The following is a 19,927-nucleotide window of genomic DNA, read 5'->3' as shown; positions in this document are numbered from 1 at the left end:
ACAATTACGCAGAACTGACATTTTTAACCCATTTTAATGAGGTCTTTTGGGGGTGTTTTGGTAATTTCGCATTGTGGACGGGTTTTAAACCCCAAATCAGTTCCAAACATTATCTTATCTTCATTTTCACACACAAACACTCTCATCTTCAATCCTAGAGAGAGAGGGGAGAGTTTAGAGAGAAAGAGCTCCATTTGGAGGAGAAGAAGAGTGTTTCGGGTTAAAGCTCAAGAGTTAATGTTGTTCATCTCATCAACGACATCATTTTGGTGGTATTGGAAAGTCTCAACTCCGAATTTCATCTTTGTGATTTGGTATTCAAGTTAGGGTTGTGAGATTTTTAGTTGTAAAACTCATTTAGATGATGAAGAGAGTTTATGGAGACTTGTTATTTTTGATACTTGGCGGATTTTGGGTTGGTTGATGATTTAACCATGTTTAAGGCTTGTAAGTGGTGTATAATCACTAGTGTTAGTGATTATAGAAGTTTTGGAACCACTTTGGGTGTATTTGGATTGACTAATCTTGAAATGGGTCAAAATTAGGGTTTAGGTGTCAATTTGGGCAAGATAAGTGTCTAACACTTATGATTTGGTTTAATTGTAATATTAGGACCATTCTCACTTGTGTTAGTGATTATTGGTTAGTTTGGGCGCAGTTTGTGCTTGGAAGTGCTTTTGGGTCGAATTTGCACTAGTTGTCAATATGGGTTAGTTTGTAATCCACCCTAATTGTGTTGTTTGTTATGTGATAATGGAATAGGTACGTTCCATTGGCGATTGCGGATTTTGGTTTGGCATCCATCAAGATTTCAAGGTGAGTGTTAATATACTATGTGCATATGTATGTATAGGATGGGTGCCGGTCGAGTGAAGTGATTCTCGACTATAGAGCTCACTTCACACATAGGTGGATTTGATGGACTTGTGTATAGGTCCAATGGGCACGGTTGTACGTTTTGGTTGACCACCTTTGGCGAGGTGCACACTTCGTGTGTACGTTATCACATGGACTTGTGATGTGGAGTTATATAATCCCGATGACGTGGAATTGGTATTGAGTTGCGGTTGAGTAACCCCGATGATGTGGGTTTTGATTTGAGAAGTGAATCACGTGTGGATGCGGATTCACGATGACGCGTGTAGTTTCACTCATCTTATTGAGGTAGTGGTCTCGTGTAGTTCGGATTCACTAAGGATCGTGTAGTTCGGCCAACCTCGATGTTGTTGTGGTATTAAAGATAGTAGTCTCGTGTGGATGCGGATTTACTAAGGCTCGTGTAGTTCGGTCAATCTTCTTTTGGTATTGGGTTAAGGGGTTAACCTTGAGCATTTTACGCTTTATTGTATATATTGTCGTATTGTTTGATGTAGCTAACCCTCCGAGTAAATCTTGATGGCGTTGTACATATCGTTGTTGGTGTACTTATTGTTGACCTTGGATTGTTGTATAGCGGTCATACGGTATGCTTAGTTTAGCTTGCCTTTATACTTGGATGCTCCGGTATGTACTATTTGTTTATTATCGTGTGGTGTGTCTATTTTATGCATATATATGTATGTAGTATACTTTCACTCACTAAGCGTTAGTTTACCCTCTCGTTGTTTACATTTTTATAGGTTCGCAAGGTGGCGACATGGGTAAGCAAGGGGATTAGTGCTTTGCTGGTTGCTTTAAAAGATTGTGCTCTAAACTTTTGATTAGGATTGGGTAGCGTTCCCAATCACCATGCTCGGTCTTTTGTTGGAAAACTTATTAGTATCTTTTGGTTATGTCAACGGGTCTCGGGTTATATGCCCGCTTGTGTTTCAACTTATGTAATAAATGTTTTGAAGTTTATTAAACTTACTATTGTATTAAAGATGTTTTTGGAAACATAGTTGGGACCTAAATGTTAACGATATTAATGTATAAAAGAAAAAAAATGGGCCGGTTTAAATACGGGTTGAGTTGTTTCAAGTGGTATCAAAGCATGGTCTAAGGGATTTAGGCGACTTGAGATAGGTGCCTAGACTTAGACTTTTTGTGTTGCTTATTTGTTGAGGACTTGTAGGTGAACGGGTCGGACGGGGACTTGGTTAGTGCCTTAGCGTGTAGGTAAACTAACTAGGATTATGACTTGTGTATGATATTACTTCTTGCGTGTGTTTTTATCGCGTAGAATTTTTGTTTGTGTTAGTTATATCATCGAGCAAGATGGTCGTTGTACTAATGAGTTGGTATGAAGTGTGTGCGTACTAAGGACTTGCAAACCTTATTACGGGTGCAAATCGTGTCTACAAGTGATGTACGATGAGTGTTGAGCAAGATGGTGCGGTGTTGTGCGTGTGGTTTTATTACGTTCGTAGACTAATCGTTTTGCATTCTTTAGAATGACGATGAGAAACGGGATCGAGGCGAGCGACGAAGAGTTTAACACTAGAGTTGCGGCCACCGTGGCGGAGCAAATGGATGCGTTACGACAAGAAATGGATAGGAAGTATTCTAAATTTCGAAGTGGTAGTGAAATGGAGTGTTGTCTTAAGAGTTTCATGAGGACTAAGCCTACGATGTATGACGGGAAACCGGATCCTTTGGTAAGCACAACATGGATCTCGGATGTCAAAGGGTGTTTTCGCACTATTGAATGCCCTCCCGAGAAGAGGACAAGACTCGCTACTAGCTTGTTGCGGGGTAGGGCGAAGGATTGGTTGGATGGTAAAATTGATATTGTTGGTGGTGAAGCGTTTATGGGGTTATCATGGGACGATTTTAAGAAGGAATTCTTCGAGGAGTTTCGGACGCCAGCCGATTTGTCAGATTTGCGTGATGAGTTGCGAAATTTGCAACAAGGTTCTATGGATTTGAATACTCTCAAGACGACCATTATGGCGAAGGCTCATTTTTCCCGGAGTATAACGGAAGAGATAAATTGTTGATGGGAGATTTCTATCGAACTTTGAATGATGACTTGCGGAGCAAGATTAGCCTTGGTCAAGTAAACTCGTTCGCAGAGTTATTCACCGTGGCTAGAGGTTTCGAGTCGCATTCGTAATCGATAGTGGGTGAACCTTCAGGTAAGAGAAGGGTTGTTTCGTATGGTGCTCCAAGTAAGAGAACTAAGGGTGCAGGTGTGAGCACAGGTGGTATACGGACGAGTATATCGGATTCTAGTGCGTCTAGATGTTAAAATTGTGGCGTGAGGGGTCACAAGTCTTGGGAATGTTCGGTGCCAAAGGGCGATGGCACGATGTGCTTCAATTGCCAAGAAGAAGGACATCGTAAGTCGGAGTGTCCCGAGTTAGCGGGGACGGGTGTGGCGAGAAGATGTCAAGGTACTTTTCGTTTTATTAAATATGTCATTTGATTATTTATTTATGTGCCGATGCATTCGGGTTTGTTAATTGCATTGTGTTGTGCATATTATTGTTATGGGTGACATTCCTAATTGGATTACCCTACGGTGACGTTTGGATTGACGGACGAAGGGCGTAAGACTTGGTGCAACCAAGCATTCCTTAGTGTTGGGAAATGTTTCTACCAAGCCCTGGGAATGGGCTTTGGTGTTCAATTGTTAAGAGCGTGTTCGCTTTTGTGTTGGGGATGGTGAACCATGAGGTTCATCGGGTGAATGGAACCCTAGAGATCGAGTGTTTGATCTCGAGACATGTTGGTAATGGAGTCTACATGACACGATGTTAGGTGCCTCTTTCATACCTACTAGCGTGGTATTCGACTCCGATGGTATTGCGGTAACTTTGTACTTAGGGTGTCGGTAAGAAACCCTTATGTGCTTGAGTGACAGTCTGGAAGTTACAAGTGATAGCAACTCAGTGATTGCTAGAGTGATACTTGTATGGTTTAGAAAGTACTTCGATTGAAGTAGCGAAGGATAATCCGAAATCCTTCGTATGCTCAAGGTTGGAGCAAGGTATTGTGATGTGTGTGGTTGTGAGATACTTTTATCTCGATGATGTGGTTACGAAACAGAGTTCTAAGTGGGGGATTTTGTACTCTCGCACGAAGATGTTCTAGTGTGTAGAGATAGGACGATGCTCGTATAGATTTGAAGCTAGCGTTGAGACCTACGTTGGTCGATTGTGGTAAAAGTACGATTTGGAATAAATTGTACTTGTGATTTTGGATTTAAATTATCACCGAGGTGGTGATGTGGTAAATCTCTTTGGGAGATAAATAGACGTGTTTGACGAGCAAGGTGAAATCCCTCGACTAAGGGATGTGCGTGTCAGATCCTCTTCTAGAGAATTTTTGTTTCTGTCTATGTGCGATATAGGTGGTTCTTGCTCGATTGTGATGGAGTTGTGTACGCGTACGTATGATGTGGGTGCAAAGATTCCAAGCGAATGGAATGTTTCTAAGTATGTGCATATACTTGTTGTTTGAGGTGGATGGTTAGTGTATTTCGTTAGGATTCACTATGGTGTAGCAGAGCGCGATGTTACACTACTCGTTGTGATCGAGGCCAAAAGAGGGTGTGTTGATGGTTAGTGTATTCCGTTAGAATTCACTATGGCGTAGCAGGGTGCGATGTTGCACTACTCGTTGATTGAGGCCAAAAGAGCGTGTGTGATTGGTGGGTTATGGCCATTGACTCGGTCCGCTAACTTCACCTTGGGAGTAGTGTTATATCGGTATGGTATAACGTTATCGGGAAATGCGAGTACCGATGGGGAATGGGAGTACCATTCCTGTGTTGTGATTTGGGAAGTGAGTCGCGTGTAGTTCGGATTCACAATGACACGTGTGGATGCGGTCACGTGTAGTTCGGATTCACTAGGGCGCGTGTAGTTTGGCCAATCTCGATTGTTGTGCGGTGGAGGTGGTGAGTCGTGTGTGGTGCGGATTCACTAAGGCGCGTGTAGTTCAGCCAGCCTTCATGTTGATTTGGGAACCATTGGTTGATGGTAAGGTCGTGAGGACCATGTTATGAGATTAGTGATGCAATAGTCGTATTTTGCTCACGTGTTGCGGTAGTTGCGTATTAGCCGTGTTGCGCACTACAAGGGATGTTAAGTGGTGAGTGTTATCCGTAAGGATTCGCTTTTATTCGGTCTTCATCGGTTAGATGGTTGACCTTATTTTGATATGTGATTGTTACTAGCAATGTACTTGGTATGGGTACGCTAGGAGTTGATATCTCGGTACGAGAATTGGTTGAGCTATCCCGATGCGAGGGATTGAGCAAGATTTAGTGCTCAGGTTTGTGGATTCGATATATAGCCGGTGACGATTTTGTGGTTGAAGGTGATTCTTTGAGAAGAATTTCCTAGAGGAGTTAGAAAAATACATGGTGATTCCACGTATTCAAAGTGATCGTTATAGACTTCGGATGTTGTGTGCATTGCATGTCACATAAGACGTGCAAGTGTGCATTTAGTTAATGGAATAATCTTTGGGTTAATGTGTAATGTGGTGGAAGTCGGATTGTAACGCTTGTTTGAGGACCATAGAGGGTGGGTTCGAATGGTTAAGTGACTAGGATCACGAGGACGTGATCGAATTTAAGTGGGGGAGAGTTGTAACACCCCGTTTTTCTAAACATGATGCTCGGGGCTTTAACGACCCGTCCTAATCTATCTGGACGAATACATTACATTTGGTTACATTGCGAGGTACTTGACCTCTATATGATACATTTTACAAACATTGCATTCGTTTTTAAAAGACAAACTTTCATTACATCAAAAGTTGATGACATGCATACCGTTTCATAATATATCCAACTATAATTGACTTAATAATAATCTTGATGAACTCAACGACTCGAATGCAACATCTTTTGAAATATGTCATGAATGACTCCAAGTAATATCTCTAAAATGAGCAAATGCACAACGGAAGATTTCTTTCATACCTGAGAATAAACATGCTTTCAAGTGTCAACCAAAAGGTTGGTGAGTTCATTAGTTTATTGTAATCAATCATTTCCATAATTTTAATAGACCACAAGATTTCATTTTTCCATAAACATACATCTCATATCAGGCATTTCGCAAACTTCATAGAGATAAAAATCATTCATATGGTGAACACCTAGTAACCGACCTTAACAAGATGCATATAGAATATCCCCGTCATTCTGAGACTCCCTTCGGACATGATAAATTCGAAGTACTAAAGCATCCGGTACTTTAGATGGGGCTTGTTGGGCCCAACAGATCTATCTTTAGGATTCGCGTCAATTAGGGTGTCTGTTCCCTAATTCTTAGATTACCAGACTAAAAAGGGGCATATTCGGTTTAATAATCCAGCCATAGAATGTAGTTTTAAGTACTTGTGTCTATTTCGTCAAACATTTATAAAGCAGCGCATGTATTCTCAGTCCCAAAAATATATATCGCAAAAGCATTTAAAAAGGGAGCAAATGAAACTCACTATAATGTATTTTGTAGTAAAAATACATATGACGATATTGAACAATGCAGGGTTGGCCTTGGATTCACGAACCTATATCATTTGTATATTTATTAATATACATAATTGTAATCGAACAAATATATATAAATTTATTAATTATGTCATTTTTATATTAATAATATGTGTATGTTTCTTATGTTCCTTTTGTTATATAAAAATATTAATTTTCATTAGGTTATATGTAATAAATATATTTTTAGTGTAAATATATATATATATATATATATATATATATATATATATATATATATATATATATATATATATATATATATATATATATATATATATATATATATATATATATATATATATATATATATATATATATATATATATATCATTTGTATATTAATAATATTAGTAGTTAAAATAATATTAATAGTGGTAAAAATAATAATAATTATAATACTTAATATTACTAATAAAATAATAATGTTAATAATTCTATTAATGATAATAATAATGATATTAATAATTATATTTGTAAAAATATTAATTTTACTGTTAATGATAGTTATGATACATATTTTTGTGTAATTACATAATGATAATATTTGTGATAATACAATAATAATACTACTTAATGATATTAGTGATAAAGATAATAATATTAATAATAACAATAACAATAATCCTAATTGTATTTATAATACATATACTAATAATAATGATAATCATAATTTTCGTGTTTAATTTCTAAGCTAATAATTAAAGTTTCTGTAACGTTGATTCGTAATCTTAATCATAATAATAATAATAGTAATACTTATATTATTAATAGTTTTTTTATAAAAATTAATAATAATGATAATAATTAAAGTATTAATGATAATACTAGTAATGATAATAATAATAATATTAGTGATAATAATAACAATTATAGTATTAATCTCAGTGTATTTAATAACAATTATAATTACTAATAATAATCATAACAATAACAACAATAATAATACTAATAACAATAATATTATAATAATAATAATAATAATAATAATAATAATAATAATAATAATAATAATAATAATAATAATAATAGTAATAATAATAATAAAAATAAAATGAAAAACTACCTCAAATAATTGGATACAAAAATATGCCACTGCCGGGACTCGAACCCGCGACCTCTCGCACCTCGACCAAACTTCCAACCATTCCTCTGTCACTCGTTATCTGATTAATAACCGTTTTTAATTATCTAAAACCCGTTTCTTTTTCTGTTTCTGTTTCTTCTTCTTCATTAAACATTCGATCACAGCAAAATCTCTTATATCCTCTAATTAATTATACTATTTAGTTTCCTTAACTGAGATGGAACTAACCAATAGTGATTTATTCAGATTAACAGACCAGAAACGAATTTTTAAAATTTATTGAAACAGGCTTGCAAAGAACACACAAACTCAAACATCAAACTCAAACTTTCGAATGTTTTAGATCAAGATTTCTAAATGAAATAAGTTCTAAATCTTTGTTAGAAACTATCTGGATCACCAATTGGACTTATAACATCACAACAAACTCGAATTTAACGATGAACAAATTATTTGACTTTTTGGAAAGAAATTTTGACCTAAAAATTAAACTTTGTTAAGAAGAATTGGACCTTGATATTTTACAGGAAGTTTACCTATATGATTCCTAACAACATAACATTAACACATTTTGAAGTTGATTTAGAAATCGATCCTTTTGAAAATGAAATCAAGAACAGGGGACGACTGGTGTTCTTGCCTCTTCTGTTTAAAATTTAATCGTTAAAAAGGGTTTTAATTGATATGTGATAATGATAATGAAAACACTCAATGACTTCTCCCCAATAACACGAGTTAATTTAGCTGTTTATAGCAAAAAGGAAATCAACAAGATAAATCGATCGTACAGGCTTTTTAAAAAAAAATTAAAAGTGACAACAATAGCTAACAGATTTTGGAATTACACTTGTGTTTAAACACAGATTCGTACGACCAATTAAACAAAGATCAATTCACCTACAATTTTGAAAACGATGGAAAACAGAATACTAATTTCCTGTATTTATATACATATAATTTACCGTATATATAATTGTATAAGTATATATATATATATATATATATATATATATATATATATATATATATATATATATCTTTATATCACTATATTTATGTTTACGTATATATCTGTACGTATATATATCTGTATATGTCTTTATATCTGTATTTATATATCTTTGTATCTATATTTGTATTTATTTATATATATATTATATTAATTTCTGTAATATTAGTTAATAATATAAATCTATTAATATAATCTGTTAGTATTTTTAATTTTTAATAAGGATACTAATAATAATAATAATAATAATAGAATTAATAATAAAAATAATATTACTATTACCTTATCAAAATTATATTAATATAAGTAATTACAAGAATGATAATAATAATATTATTAATGATAACTATATTAAATTGTATTATTTTTATTATAATAATGTTGATAACTATAATAATAATGTTGATAATAATAATATTATTAATGGTACTAATAATAATACTACTTACGACAATATTAGTAATAACAATATAACAATTTATATTTATATCCATTTTCATAATAATATTAATAATTCTAATATAGATATTAATATTGAAAGTAATAATAATATCACTATAACAATTATAATTTATCTTATAATTAAATTTTATTATATTAGATATTAATATTACATGTTATTTATTATATGATATATATAATAATAATATTAATGATAGTAATAATTCTTAATGACCATACTTAATAATAGTAATTTTTAATTCAAATGGTTAAATTCTATTGTTTCCAATACCTACATTTATATATATATATATATATTTATATTTATTTGAAACAATTGTTCGTGAATCGTCGGGAATGGTCGAAGGTCAAATGAATATATGAAACAGTGCCAACATTTTCAAGACTCAACATTATAGACTTTGCTTATCGTGTCGAAACTATATAAGATTCAGATTTAAATTTGGTCAAAAATTTCTGGGTCGTCACAGGGGCGTCATACGGAGTCCAAGAATATGTACTTCATCGTTTGGGCGTATTTACTTGACCACGTTTGACTTTGGGTGTTCTTAAAAGTGGAATTGGGTGCTTCAGGTCAGCTACTGCGTTTTAAGAGGTTCTGTCGCGTTTTGGATGGTCGCGATACGCGATGGAAGGGCTCGAAACGTGATGGGCTAAACCCCTCTCCTGATCAAGTTATCGCGTTTAGGTGAGTGGTGTCGCGTCTTGGACGTCGCGAAATGCGACAATTACGCAGAACTGATATTTTTAACCCGTTTTAATGGGGTCTTTTTGGGGGTGTTTTGGTAATTTTGCATTGTAGACGGGTCTTATACTCCAAATCAATTCCAAACATTATCTTATCTTCATTTTCACACACAAACACTCTCATCTTCAACCCTAGAGAGAGAGGGGAGAGTTTAGAGAGAGAGCTCCATTTGGAGGAGAAGAAGAGTGTTTCGGGTTAAAACTCTAGTGTTAAAGTTGTTCATCTCGTCAACGGCATCATTTTGGTGGTATTGGTAAGTCTCAACTCCGAATTTCATCTTTGTGATTTGATATTCAAGTTAGGGTTTTGAGATTTTTAGTTGTAAAACCCATTTAGATGATGAAGAGGGTTTATGAAAACTTGTTATTTTTGATACTTGGCGGGTTTTTGGTTGGTTGATGATTTAACCATGTTTAAGGCTTGGAAGTGGTGTATAATCACTAGTGTTAGTGATTATAGAAGTGTTGGAACCACTTTGGGTGTATTTGGGTTGACTAATCTTGAAATGGGTTAAAATTAGGGTTTAGGTGTCAATTTGGGCAAGATAAGTGTCTAACACTTATGATTTGGTTTAATTGGAATATTAGGACCATTCTCACTTGTGTTAGTAATTATTGGTTAGTTTGGGCGCGGTTTGTGCTTGGAAGTGCTTTTGGGTCGAATTTGCACTAGTTGTCAATATGGGTTAGTTTGTAATCCACCCTAATTGTGTTGTTTGTTATGTGATAAGGGAATATGTACGTTCCATTGGCGATTGCGGATTTTGGTTTGGCATCCATCAAGATTTCAAGGTGAGTGTTAATATAATATGTGCATATGTATGTATAGGATGGGTGCGGGTCGAGTGAAGTGATTCTTGGCTATAGAGCTCAATTCACACATAGGTGGATTTGATGGACTTGTGTATAGGTCTAATGGGCACGGTTGTGCATTTTGGTTGACCGCCTTTGGCGAGGTGCACACTTCGTGTGTACGTTATCACATGGACTTGTGATGTGGAGTTATATAATCTCGATGACGTGGAATTGGTATTGAGTTGCGGTTGAGTAACCCCGATGATGTGGGTTTTGATTTGAGAAGTGAATCACGTGTGGATGCGGATTCACGATGATGCGTGTAGTTTCGGTCATCTTATTGAGGTAGTGGTCTCGTGTAATTCGGATTCACTAACGCTCGTGTAGTTCGGTCAACCTCGATGTTGTTGTGGTATTGAAGATAGTAGTCTCATGTGGATGCGGATTTACTAAGGCTCGTGTAGTGTTGTATATTTAGAGTTTCGAATTCGGATTTCTGAGAGTCGTGTAATCACTTTCAGATCAAAGTATTTCGATGGTACTATCGAAATCTCTAATCGGATAAAACTCAGAATTATTGAACAATGAATCTGTGTCTTTTGTGTATATAAATTTGAAAAACGTACCAGGAAATTAAATAACCAAAAACGGGGTTTATAACTGCCGAATGGCAGTTCAATCTATAACTGTTGAGGCAGTTTTATAACTGCTAAAAAGGGCTCAAAACCAAGCTTTTATTTTGGGTCAAACCTGGTCAAAATCGAATTTTATGTCTTAAGACATTTTAAGACATAACCTTGGACCCCGCCAGGGGTTGCCACCCCTTGGACCCCGCTATCGGGGGCGCTGCCCCCGAACCCCCGTCATAATCAAGATAAGTTCAAACAAGTGTGCATTCTACACTTTCCCAAACTTGTTCGATATTTATCAAGATTATTTTGGTTAATAAATTAATCCCATTACACTTAAATCATATTGGTGACACAAATCACCAACATGTAGTTTGGCCAATCTTCTTTTGGTATTGGGTTAAGGGGTTAACCTTAGGCGTTTTACACTTTATTGTATATATTTTCGTCTTGTTGTGGTGTAGCTAACCCTCCGGGTAAAGCTTGATGGCGTTGTACATATCGTTTTTAGTGTACTTATTGTTGACCTTGGATTGTTGTATAGCGATCGTACGGTATGCTTAGTATATCTTGCCTTTATACTTGGATGCTCCGGTATGTGCTATTTGTTTATTATCGTGTGGCGTGTTCATTTTATGCATATATATGTAAGTAGTATACTTTCACTCACTAAGCGTTAGCTTACCCTCTCGTTGTTTACATTTTTATAGGTTCACAAGGTGGCGGCATGGGTAAGCAAGGAGATTAGTGCTTTGCGGGTTGCTTTAGAAGATTGTGCTCTAGACTTTTGATTAGGATTGGGTAGCGTTCCCAATCACCATGCTCGGTCTTTTGTTGGAAAACTTATTAGTATCTTTTGGTTATGTCAAAGGGTCTCGGGTTGTATGCCCGCTTGTGTTTCAACTTATGTAATAAATGTTTTGAACTTTATTAAACTTACTATTGTATTAAAGATGTTTTTGGAAACATGGTTGGGACCTAAATGTTAACGATATTAATGTGTAAAAGAAAAAAAAATGGGCCGGTTTAAACACGGGTTGGGTTGTTTCACTATTCTACCAAATCAAAGCTACTGTATCACATCCTATAATACAATATACATACTCTAGTTAACAATGATACAATAATAAAATCGGATGTGACTAATATGACTAATATACCCCCTCAGTATAAGCGGGAGGAGGCCGTATGCTTAGGTTGTCTCGAAAATCTTCAAACAATATTCTTGGTAGACCTTTGGTGAAGATGTCAGCAACCCAAAAATGTGTAGGAACATGAAGTATACGAACTTGACCACGAGCCGCTTTTTCTCGTACAATATGAATATCCAATTCAATGTGTTTAGTACGTTGATGTTGTATCGGATTTCTTGGTAAATAGATAGCACTAACATTGTCACACAATACTAAAGTAGCTTTTGAAATAGGCACATGTAACTCGAGTAATAAATTTTGAAGACAGCAAGATTCGGAAACCACATTCACCACCCCTTGATATTCTGCTTCCGCACTAGAACGTGATACAGTTAGTTGTCGTTTAGAGGACCAAGAGATTAGGTTGTCACCTAAAAAGACACAATAATCAGAAGTGGATCGGCGCGTGTCGGGGCAACCGCCCTACTCGGCATCTGTATAATAGACTAAGGAATGAAGAGATGTTGGTGACAGTTGAATACCGTAAGATAACGTACCCTGGATGTATCAGATGATGCGCTTTAAGACATTCATATGACATTCTTTCCCATCATGCATATGTAGGCAAACCTGCTGAACAGCGTATGAGTTGTCTGGTCGGGTGAATGTCAAGTATTGTAGAGCACCTGCCAAACTGCGAAACAGCGTGGGTTTCGAGTATGATTTTCTAGACGAGGTACTTAGTTTTTCGTTGGTGTCGACTGGTGTATTTACTGGATTGCAACTAGCTAAGTCAGCTAGTTGGATAATTTCGTTTGCGTATTGTTGTTGGCTTAAAAACAATCCATGAGAGTTGCGTATCACTTTAATACCCAAAAAATAACTAAGAGCACTAAGATCTTTCATTGCAATTTCCTTGGAAAGACAATCCATCAAAGAGGTATGAAGAGATGTAGACAATGTAATAAGAATTATGTCATCGACATAAAGTAATAAATAAGCCATGTCGTTACCTTATTTATAAATGAACAAGGAGTTATCGGATCGACTGTGAACAAAACCGATGCTGGATACGTAAGTAGCAAATTTGTGATACCAAGCACGCGTTGCTTGTTTTAAACCATAGAGTGAATGTTTCAATAGACAAACATGTTCTGGCTTAGAAGGGTTACAAAAACCATAAGGTTGATACATATGAACTGTTTCATTTAAACTTTCGTGTAAAAATGCATTTTTAACATCAAGCTGATTTATTAACCATGATTTCGATAAAGCAATAGATAACACCAAACGAATTGTAGCAGGTTTTACTACCAGACTAAACGTTTCGTTACAATCAATGCCAACAGTCTGAGAACGCCCATCCCCAACAAGACGTGCTTTGTATCGCTCTAACGTCCCATCAGATTTGAATTTGTGCCTAAAAATCCACATAATACGAATAATTTTCATCTCATTAGTACGAGGTATAAGTACCCAAGTATTATTTTCCATCATATGCTCTGATACCATGTAAGTAATATCAATTGTGATTTGCATTCCTTCTGTGATCGTATATTAATACAAAACCTAGTCTCCCATATAGTAACTAACATGGAGAGAAATATGAATATTATTCTACCAAATCAAAGCTAGTGTGTCACATCCTATAATACAATATACATACTATAGTTAACAATGATACAATAATGTTAATCAGCTATGACTAATATGACTAATAGTCACACACTATGGGCCTGTTTGATTTGAGCTTATTGGACTGAATCTGAATAAATGTTCTAGAATAAGTCATGTGTGAGTGTTTGTTTTTTCACCATATAAAATAAGACCACTTAATACAGGAGGTTATAGTTAATAGTTTTTCCAGCTTTACCCCTCCATGTCCCCACCATCCCACGTTTTTATGTTTGGCGCCAATGAAAAAATGGATTTCGTCTTATTTCTCATGTAGACATTTCTCATGTAGACATGTTTAATTTAAAGTCAATAATTCATTTATTTTTTCTTTTACAATTGTATCGTATTGCTGCTATCCTCCTTATCTACATCATGCTTCATCTAGTTTTTCTATTCGCAATTGTCTATTACTGTATTAGGTTTCTATGCGATTATTAAGTATTATATTTGCATGAATATTTAAGAACGATTGTGACTTTTGTAATGTTAACATATTACATTACATAAAATTATATTTCAGTCTAATTTAATTTAGTATTTAGTAGTACATTTTTATGTGTATAAAAAGATTTTTTTAAGTAAATTGATTTTGTAAGAGACATTAATTTTATATTGTATAAATATTAGGTCTTTAATAACATGTGCATATCTTTTTAAATTTTTCTCATAAGGTTAAATTAGTAATTATATTTATTCAGCCAATACGTTCAGCACATAAAACAAATAATAATTATTTAAAGATGACTTATTTATCACAGACGTTAAATATCCAGACAGACAATATTCCGATTCAGAACTTAATAAATAAAAAAACAAACGGTACGATACTTCGGCTAGTGATATGGCCGAAACGGACGGTTTTATTTGTGCGGTGTCGTTAGGTCGCAACACGTCAGAATCAACCACCAAGAGGGGGTACTGTTTTAAATTTATATTTAGCGGGGCCTAAATTGTACTACTCCTTATTATGAGTAAGGGAAGTATGACCTAGAGTCGTATTTTTAAGATATCAGTAGAATCGAACCTATATTAAAGCTTAAGATAGTTAAGAAGGAGTAGTGGTTACCTAATTTTGGGTTTTTCTAGTTTATAAGACAGATTAAGTAAATGCGATAAAATTCGTAATTCATATAATGTTAAAACAAGTGCATACTATGATTTCATCAGTTATTCTGCCGAGATTATGGAATGTTGGCTCATGAATAAGCAGAGACCTTATATTCATTACACTGGTCCTAAATGCCCCTATCGTAAGACATGTCACTAGGTAATGCGATAGGCTTGAAGATTCTGAATAGACAGCAACATCCCTTACCCCCGACGCCCGTGCAGTCTGACTACAGGCATATACGTTCAGACGGCTCATCCAATTGAGCGACTCGGTTGGGTGATGTATTAACATTCCACAAAGGTCTAAACTTTCTTAAGCATAATAGAATACAGGGTTTACCATATCTGAGAGATGTGATGTGTTTCAATGCTTTCATTAATGATTGGGTTTAAAAGATAGTTAGGCCCTTAAAAAGAGTTCAACCATAAAGAACACCATGGCCAAGTCAGATTGACTTCCATGAACACGTTCGGTTATCCTAACGGTCCAATCCTTTATGTGTTTAAACAAACAGTTCTTTATTTAACTAAGAATCCCTCAAGCGAGGTGCAATGCTTGAGACCGTGTTATGGTGCAGTGTACTAATCAACACTGACCGTGTTCCATGGCCTTACTTAGCAGAGGTACAGCTTATAACAATTGCTGTGCTTCAGCATGCACGTATGAAGTTTATATGCTTGGTGACTACACTAGCATGGTCTGGGACCGACAATGTACTAAGGGTCTAGTCAGATGTTTTACTACAAAAAAGTCCTCAGTCGGAATCCAAAGCTTGATAGACTTACTACAACCGGTGTGCCTCAGTCGATCTTACGTTGTATCCAATAGACTTCTCTTACCAAGGGGTGACACAGATAGTGTACTCTGAATCGGGGTTCACGACTTCCCAATAACAGAGCCAATAACTACATTATATTAGTTAGAAAAGCGATTGAGTTTAAAGCATAATCGAAAAGCATTTCAACAACATACACAAACCATAAAATTATTTTGGCATTATAACTGCTTGTATCATAGCATACACTAAAGATAACTACTCGCTAATCATGGCAACACATCACAGAACATAATGATAGAAGACATTATGAGACGACCCAAAAATTTTTGACCAAATTTAAACTTAATCTTTATATGTTTTTGACACAATAAGCAAAGTCTGTTAAACTGAATCTCAAAAGTTTGAACTGTTGTCATAAATTCAATTGACCTTCGACAATCCCCGACGATTCACGAACAATTAATTGTATATAGATACATGTAAATTGTTATATTATTATTAGATATTATTACTAGTATCATTTCTAGCATTATCATTATTACCGTTATCATTAAAAATCATTCTTATTATTATAGTTATATTTACTAATAATATTAATTATAATCTATAAAAATAGATATATAAATATAAGAGATATACATATAAAAATACAAATATATATATATATATATATATATATATATATATATATATATATATATATATATATATATATATATATATATATATATATATATATATATATATATATATATATACATATTTATATTAGGCAATTAGTATTATTATTTATTATTATTATTATTATTATTATTGTTATTATTATTATTATTAATATAATTATTAATTATTAGTATTAATTATATATATGCAAAATCTATTAAAGGACGATTTTGTTTTGATTTCCATCTGATTCATTAGACTTTTATAGAAAACAAGAAGTACGAGTTTGTTACAAGTCCATATCACATTAACATTATCAAACAAAATTCAGTACAACAATTGTTTGATTTAATTTTTTTTATTTATTATTCTTGTTTGACTGTCACCAAATTGGGATGTAAAACAAACGATACTAGCTGTGAATGATATCATACAAACTCACATTATCATTTAGCAACCACTACAACAACAACCATCATACTTGAACCACTTACAAACCACCATTTTTTTTCCAGATGTTTTCAACTCGACGAGCCACAACCAACACCATCGAGACTCATCTCCAACAAATATTCGATTTCTTTCTGTTTCTAACTGAGAACCTCAACAAACCGAAAACAACCACCATTGAATCTTGTTACTTGTTCTCTCCTGTTTCTATTACTGCAGCTATATGGATGCTATTACTTTTGATTACAGTCGACCACGATCACCATATATTTTTATTTTCTTCCTCGTTAACAACCCATCACAACCGTCATATCAAATCACCATCGAACTCTTCTGTATGTTGTTCGAATAATAATAAGACCAAAAATCATTCGTGTTGGTATTGCTGTACGAAACCCAAAAACCACCACATAAGTCGTTACTATTGTTTCTGTTATGACTGGAGTTTATTGCTTACCACTGCTATTACGTTTCTTTTCTTCGTTCCAAATAGCCACTCAAAACCACCCATTTGAAACACCATCAGACGTGCTGCATATATATACATATATACATATATATATGTACATGTATACATATATATATGTACATGTATACATATATATATGTACATGTATACATATATATATGTACATATACATATATATATATATATATGTATATATATATATATATATATATATATATATATATATATATATATATATATATATATTCTTTTCTTCTTTCTTTTCTTCTCCATCGTGATATCCCTACAACCACCATCCTTGATCACCCTTGAAACATCACCTTTTTAACCATCGTATGCCGCCACTACACACCCTTTACCTACATTTTTTCTGTTTCGAATTGAATCTTTTAAAAAGACAATATGGGTCTTATATTTATATCTCAATGTTGACAATATGAGTGTAGCAAATTTACTTTAGGAAAAGCATATTAAATTACGTGACATTAGTGGAGCACGTGGGACGAATTATTTTGGCTGACACCCATTATATTTATCCATCGGCTGGGCTCCTTTGAAACCCAATTGGACTACTGGAAGTATATAAAAAGCAAATAAAGGTTAAATATGATTATGGGGTCGTGATTTAACAGAATAATAATGAAAGGCAATGCAAGTGGATGATGAAAGTAATTAAACAAATGGAAAAGGAATCCTAAGCCGACCAGGAATGGACAAGTAGTCCACTTGACTTAATTTATTAATTCACTACATCGACTTCAATTCTCCAGCCGACACTTCCCTAATTTTTTTTTAAAAAAACGAAATGGATTAGTAAGTTTGAGTGGGCCGAGCTTCTTTCTTTTCTAGTTGGGCCGTGAAGTTTGGTTGCATGCTTGGGCCGAGTTCCTGATATGATCCTTGGGCATTGGCCGATTAACTTTTATGTTGGAGAAGAGGTGAAATGATCATAAAGGTTATATGATTTTAATCCACGATTTAAAACGGAAAGGTTTAAACGGAGGAATGGTTAGGCAGGGTGTTAAGGGAGCGAGAGGTCTTGGGTTCGAGCCCTGTCTCGGGCATTTCTTTTTAGAAAAAGATCCTAAGGGTATACACTTTTATTACTTATATTACTATCATTTTTATTATTATTATTATTATTATTATTATTATTATTATTATTATTATTATTATTATTATTATTATTATTATTATTATTATCATAAGTATTAGTATTATAATTAGTAGTATTATTATCATTATAGTTAATAATATAAATATTAGTATCATTATTATTAGTAAAATCATTATTTTTAAAGTTATTATTATTAGTATTCATTATCATTAAAATTAACATTTTTATTGAAAGTATCATTTTTAACTCTATTATCATTATCATTATTATTATTATTATTTCATTACTAATTTATTCTAGTATTATTATAATTTTAACAAACCAACGATATATATATATATATATATATATATATATATATATATATATATATATATATATATATATATATATATATATATATATATATATATATATATATATATATATATATATATAATACTTATAACATAACAAAATTAATATTTTAAATATATAAAATGAATATATGAAACATATAGGTTATTAATATAAAAATGATATAACTAATAAATTTATATATATAAAATTTTGTTCGATTACAATTATGTGTGTTAATATATATATAAATGATATAGGTTTGTGAATCCGAGGTCAACCCTACATTGTTCAATATCATCATATGTATTTTTACTACAAAATACAGTAATGTGAGTTTCATTACTCCCTTTTTAAATGCTTTTGCAATATATATTTTTGGGACTGAGAATACATGCGCTGTTTTATAAATGCTTTACGAAATAGACACAAGTAATCGAAACTACACTCTATGATTGAATGATCGAAGCCGAATATGCCCCTTTTTCTTGGTAACCTAAGAATTAGTAAACCAGTCTACTAATTGACGCGAATCCTAAAGATAGATCTATTGGGCCTAACAAACCCCATCCGTTGTAGCGGATGCTTTAGTACTTCGATGTTGTTTTATCATGTCCGATGGATGTCCCGGAATGATAGGGGATATTCTTATATGCATCTTGTTAATGTCGGTTACCAGGTGTTCAATCCATATGAATGATTTTTATGCATGATGTTTATGAGAAATGGTAATGAAAATCTTGTGGTCTATTAAAATTATGAAATGATTATTTATGATAAACTAATGAACTCACCAACCTTTTGGTTGACACTTGAAAGCATGTTTATTCTCAGGTACGAAAGAAATCTTCTGCTGTGCATTTGCTCATCTTAGAGATATTATTTGGAGTCATTCATGACATATTTCAAAAGACGTTGCATTCGAGTCGTTGAGTTCATCAAGATTATTATTAAGTCAATTACCGTTGGATATATTATGAAATGGTATGCATGCCGTGAACTTTCGATGTAATGAAAGTTTATCTTTTAAAAACGAA

This window comes from Rutidosis leptorrhynchoides, chromosome 9 (assembly GCF_046630445.1).
Source record: "Rutidosis leptorrhynchoides isolate AG116_Rl617_1_P2 chromosome 9, CSIRO_AGI_Rlap_v1, whole genome shotgun sequence".
Classification (NCBI taxonomy): Eukaryota; Viridiplantae; Streptophyta; class Magnoliopsida; order Asterales; family Asteraceae; genus Rutidosis; species Rutidosis leptorrhynchoides.
This window is presented reverse-complemented; position numbering follows the sequence as displayed.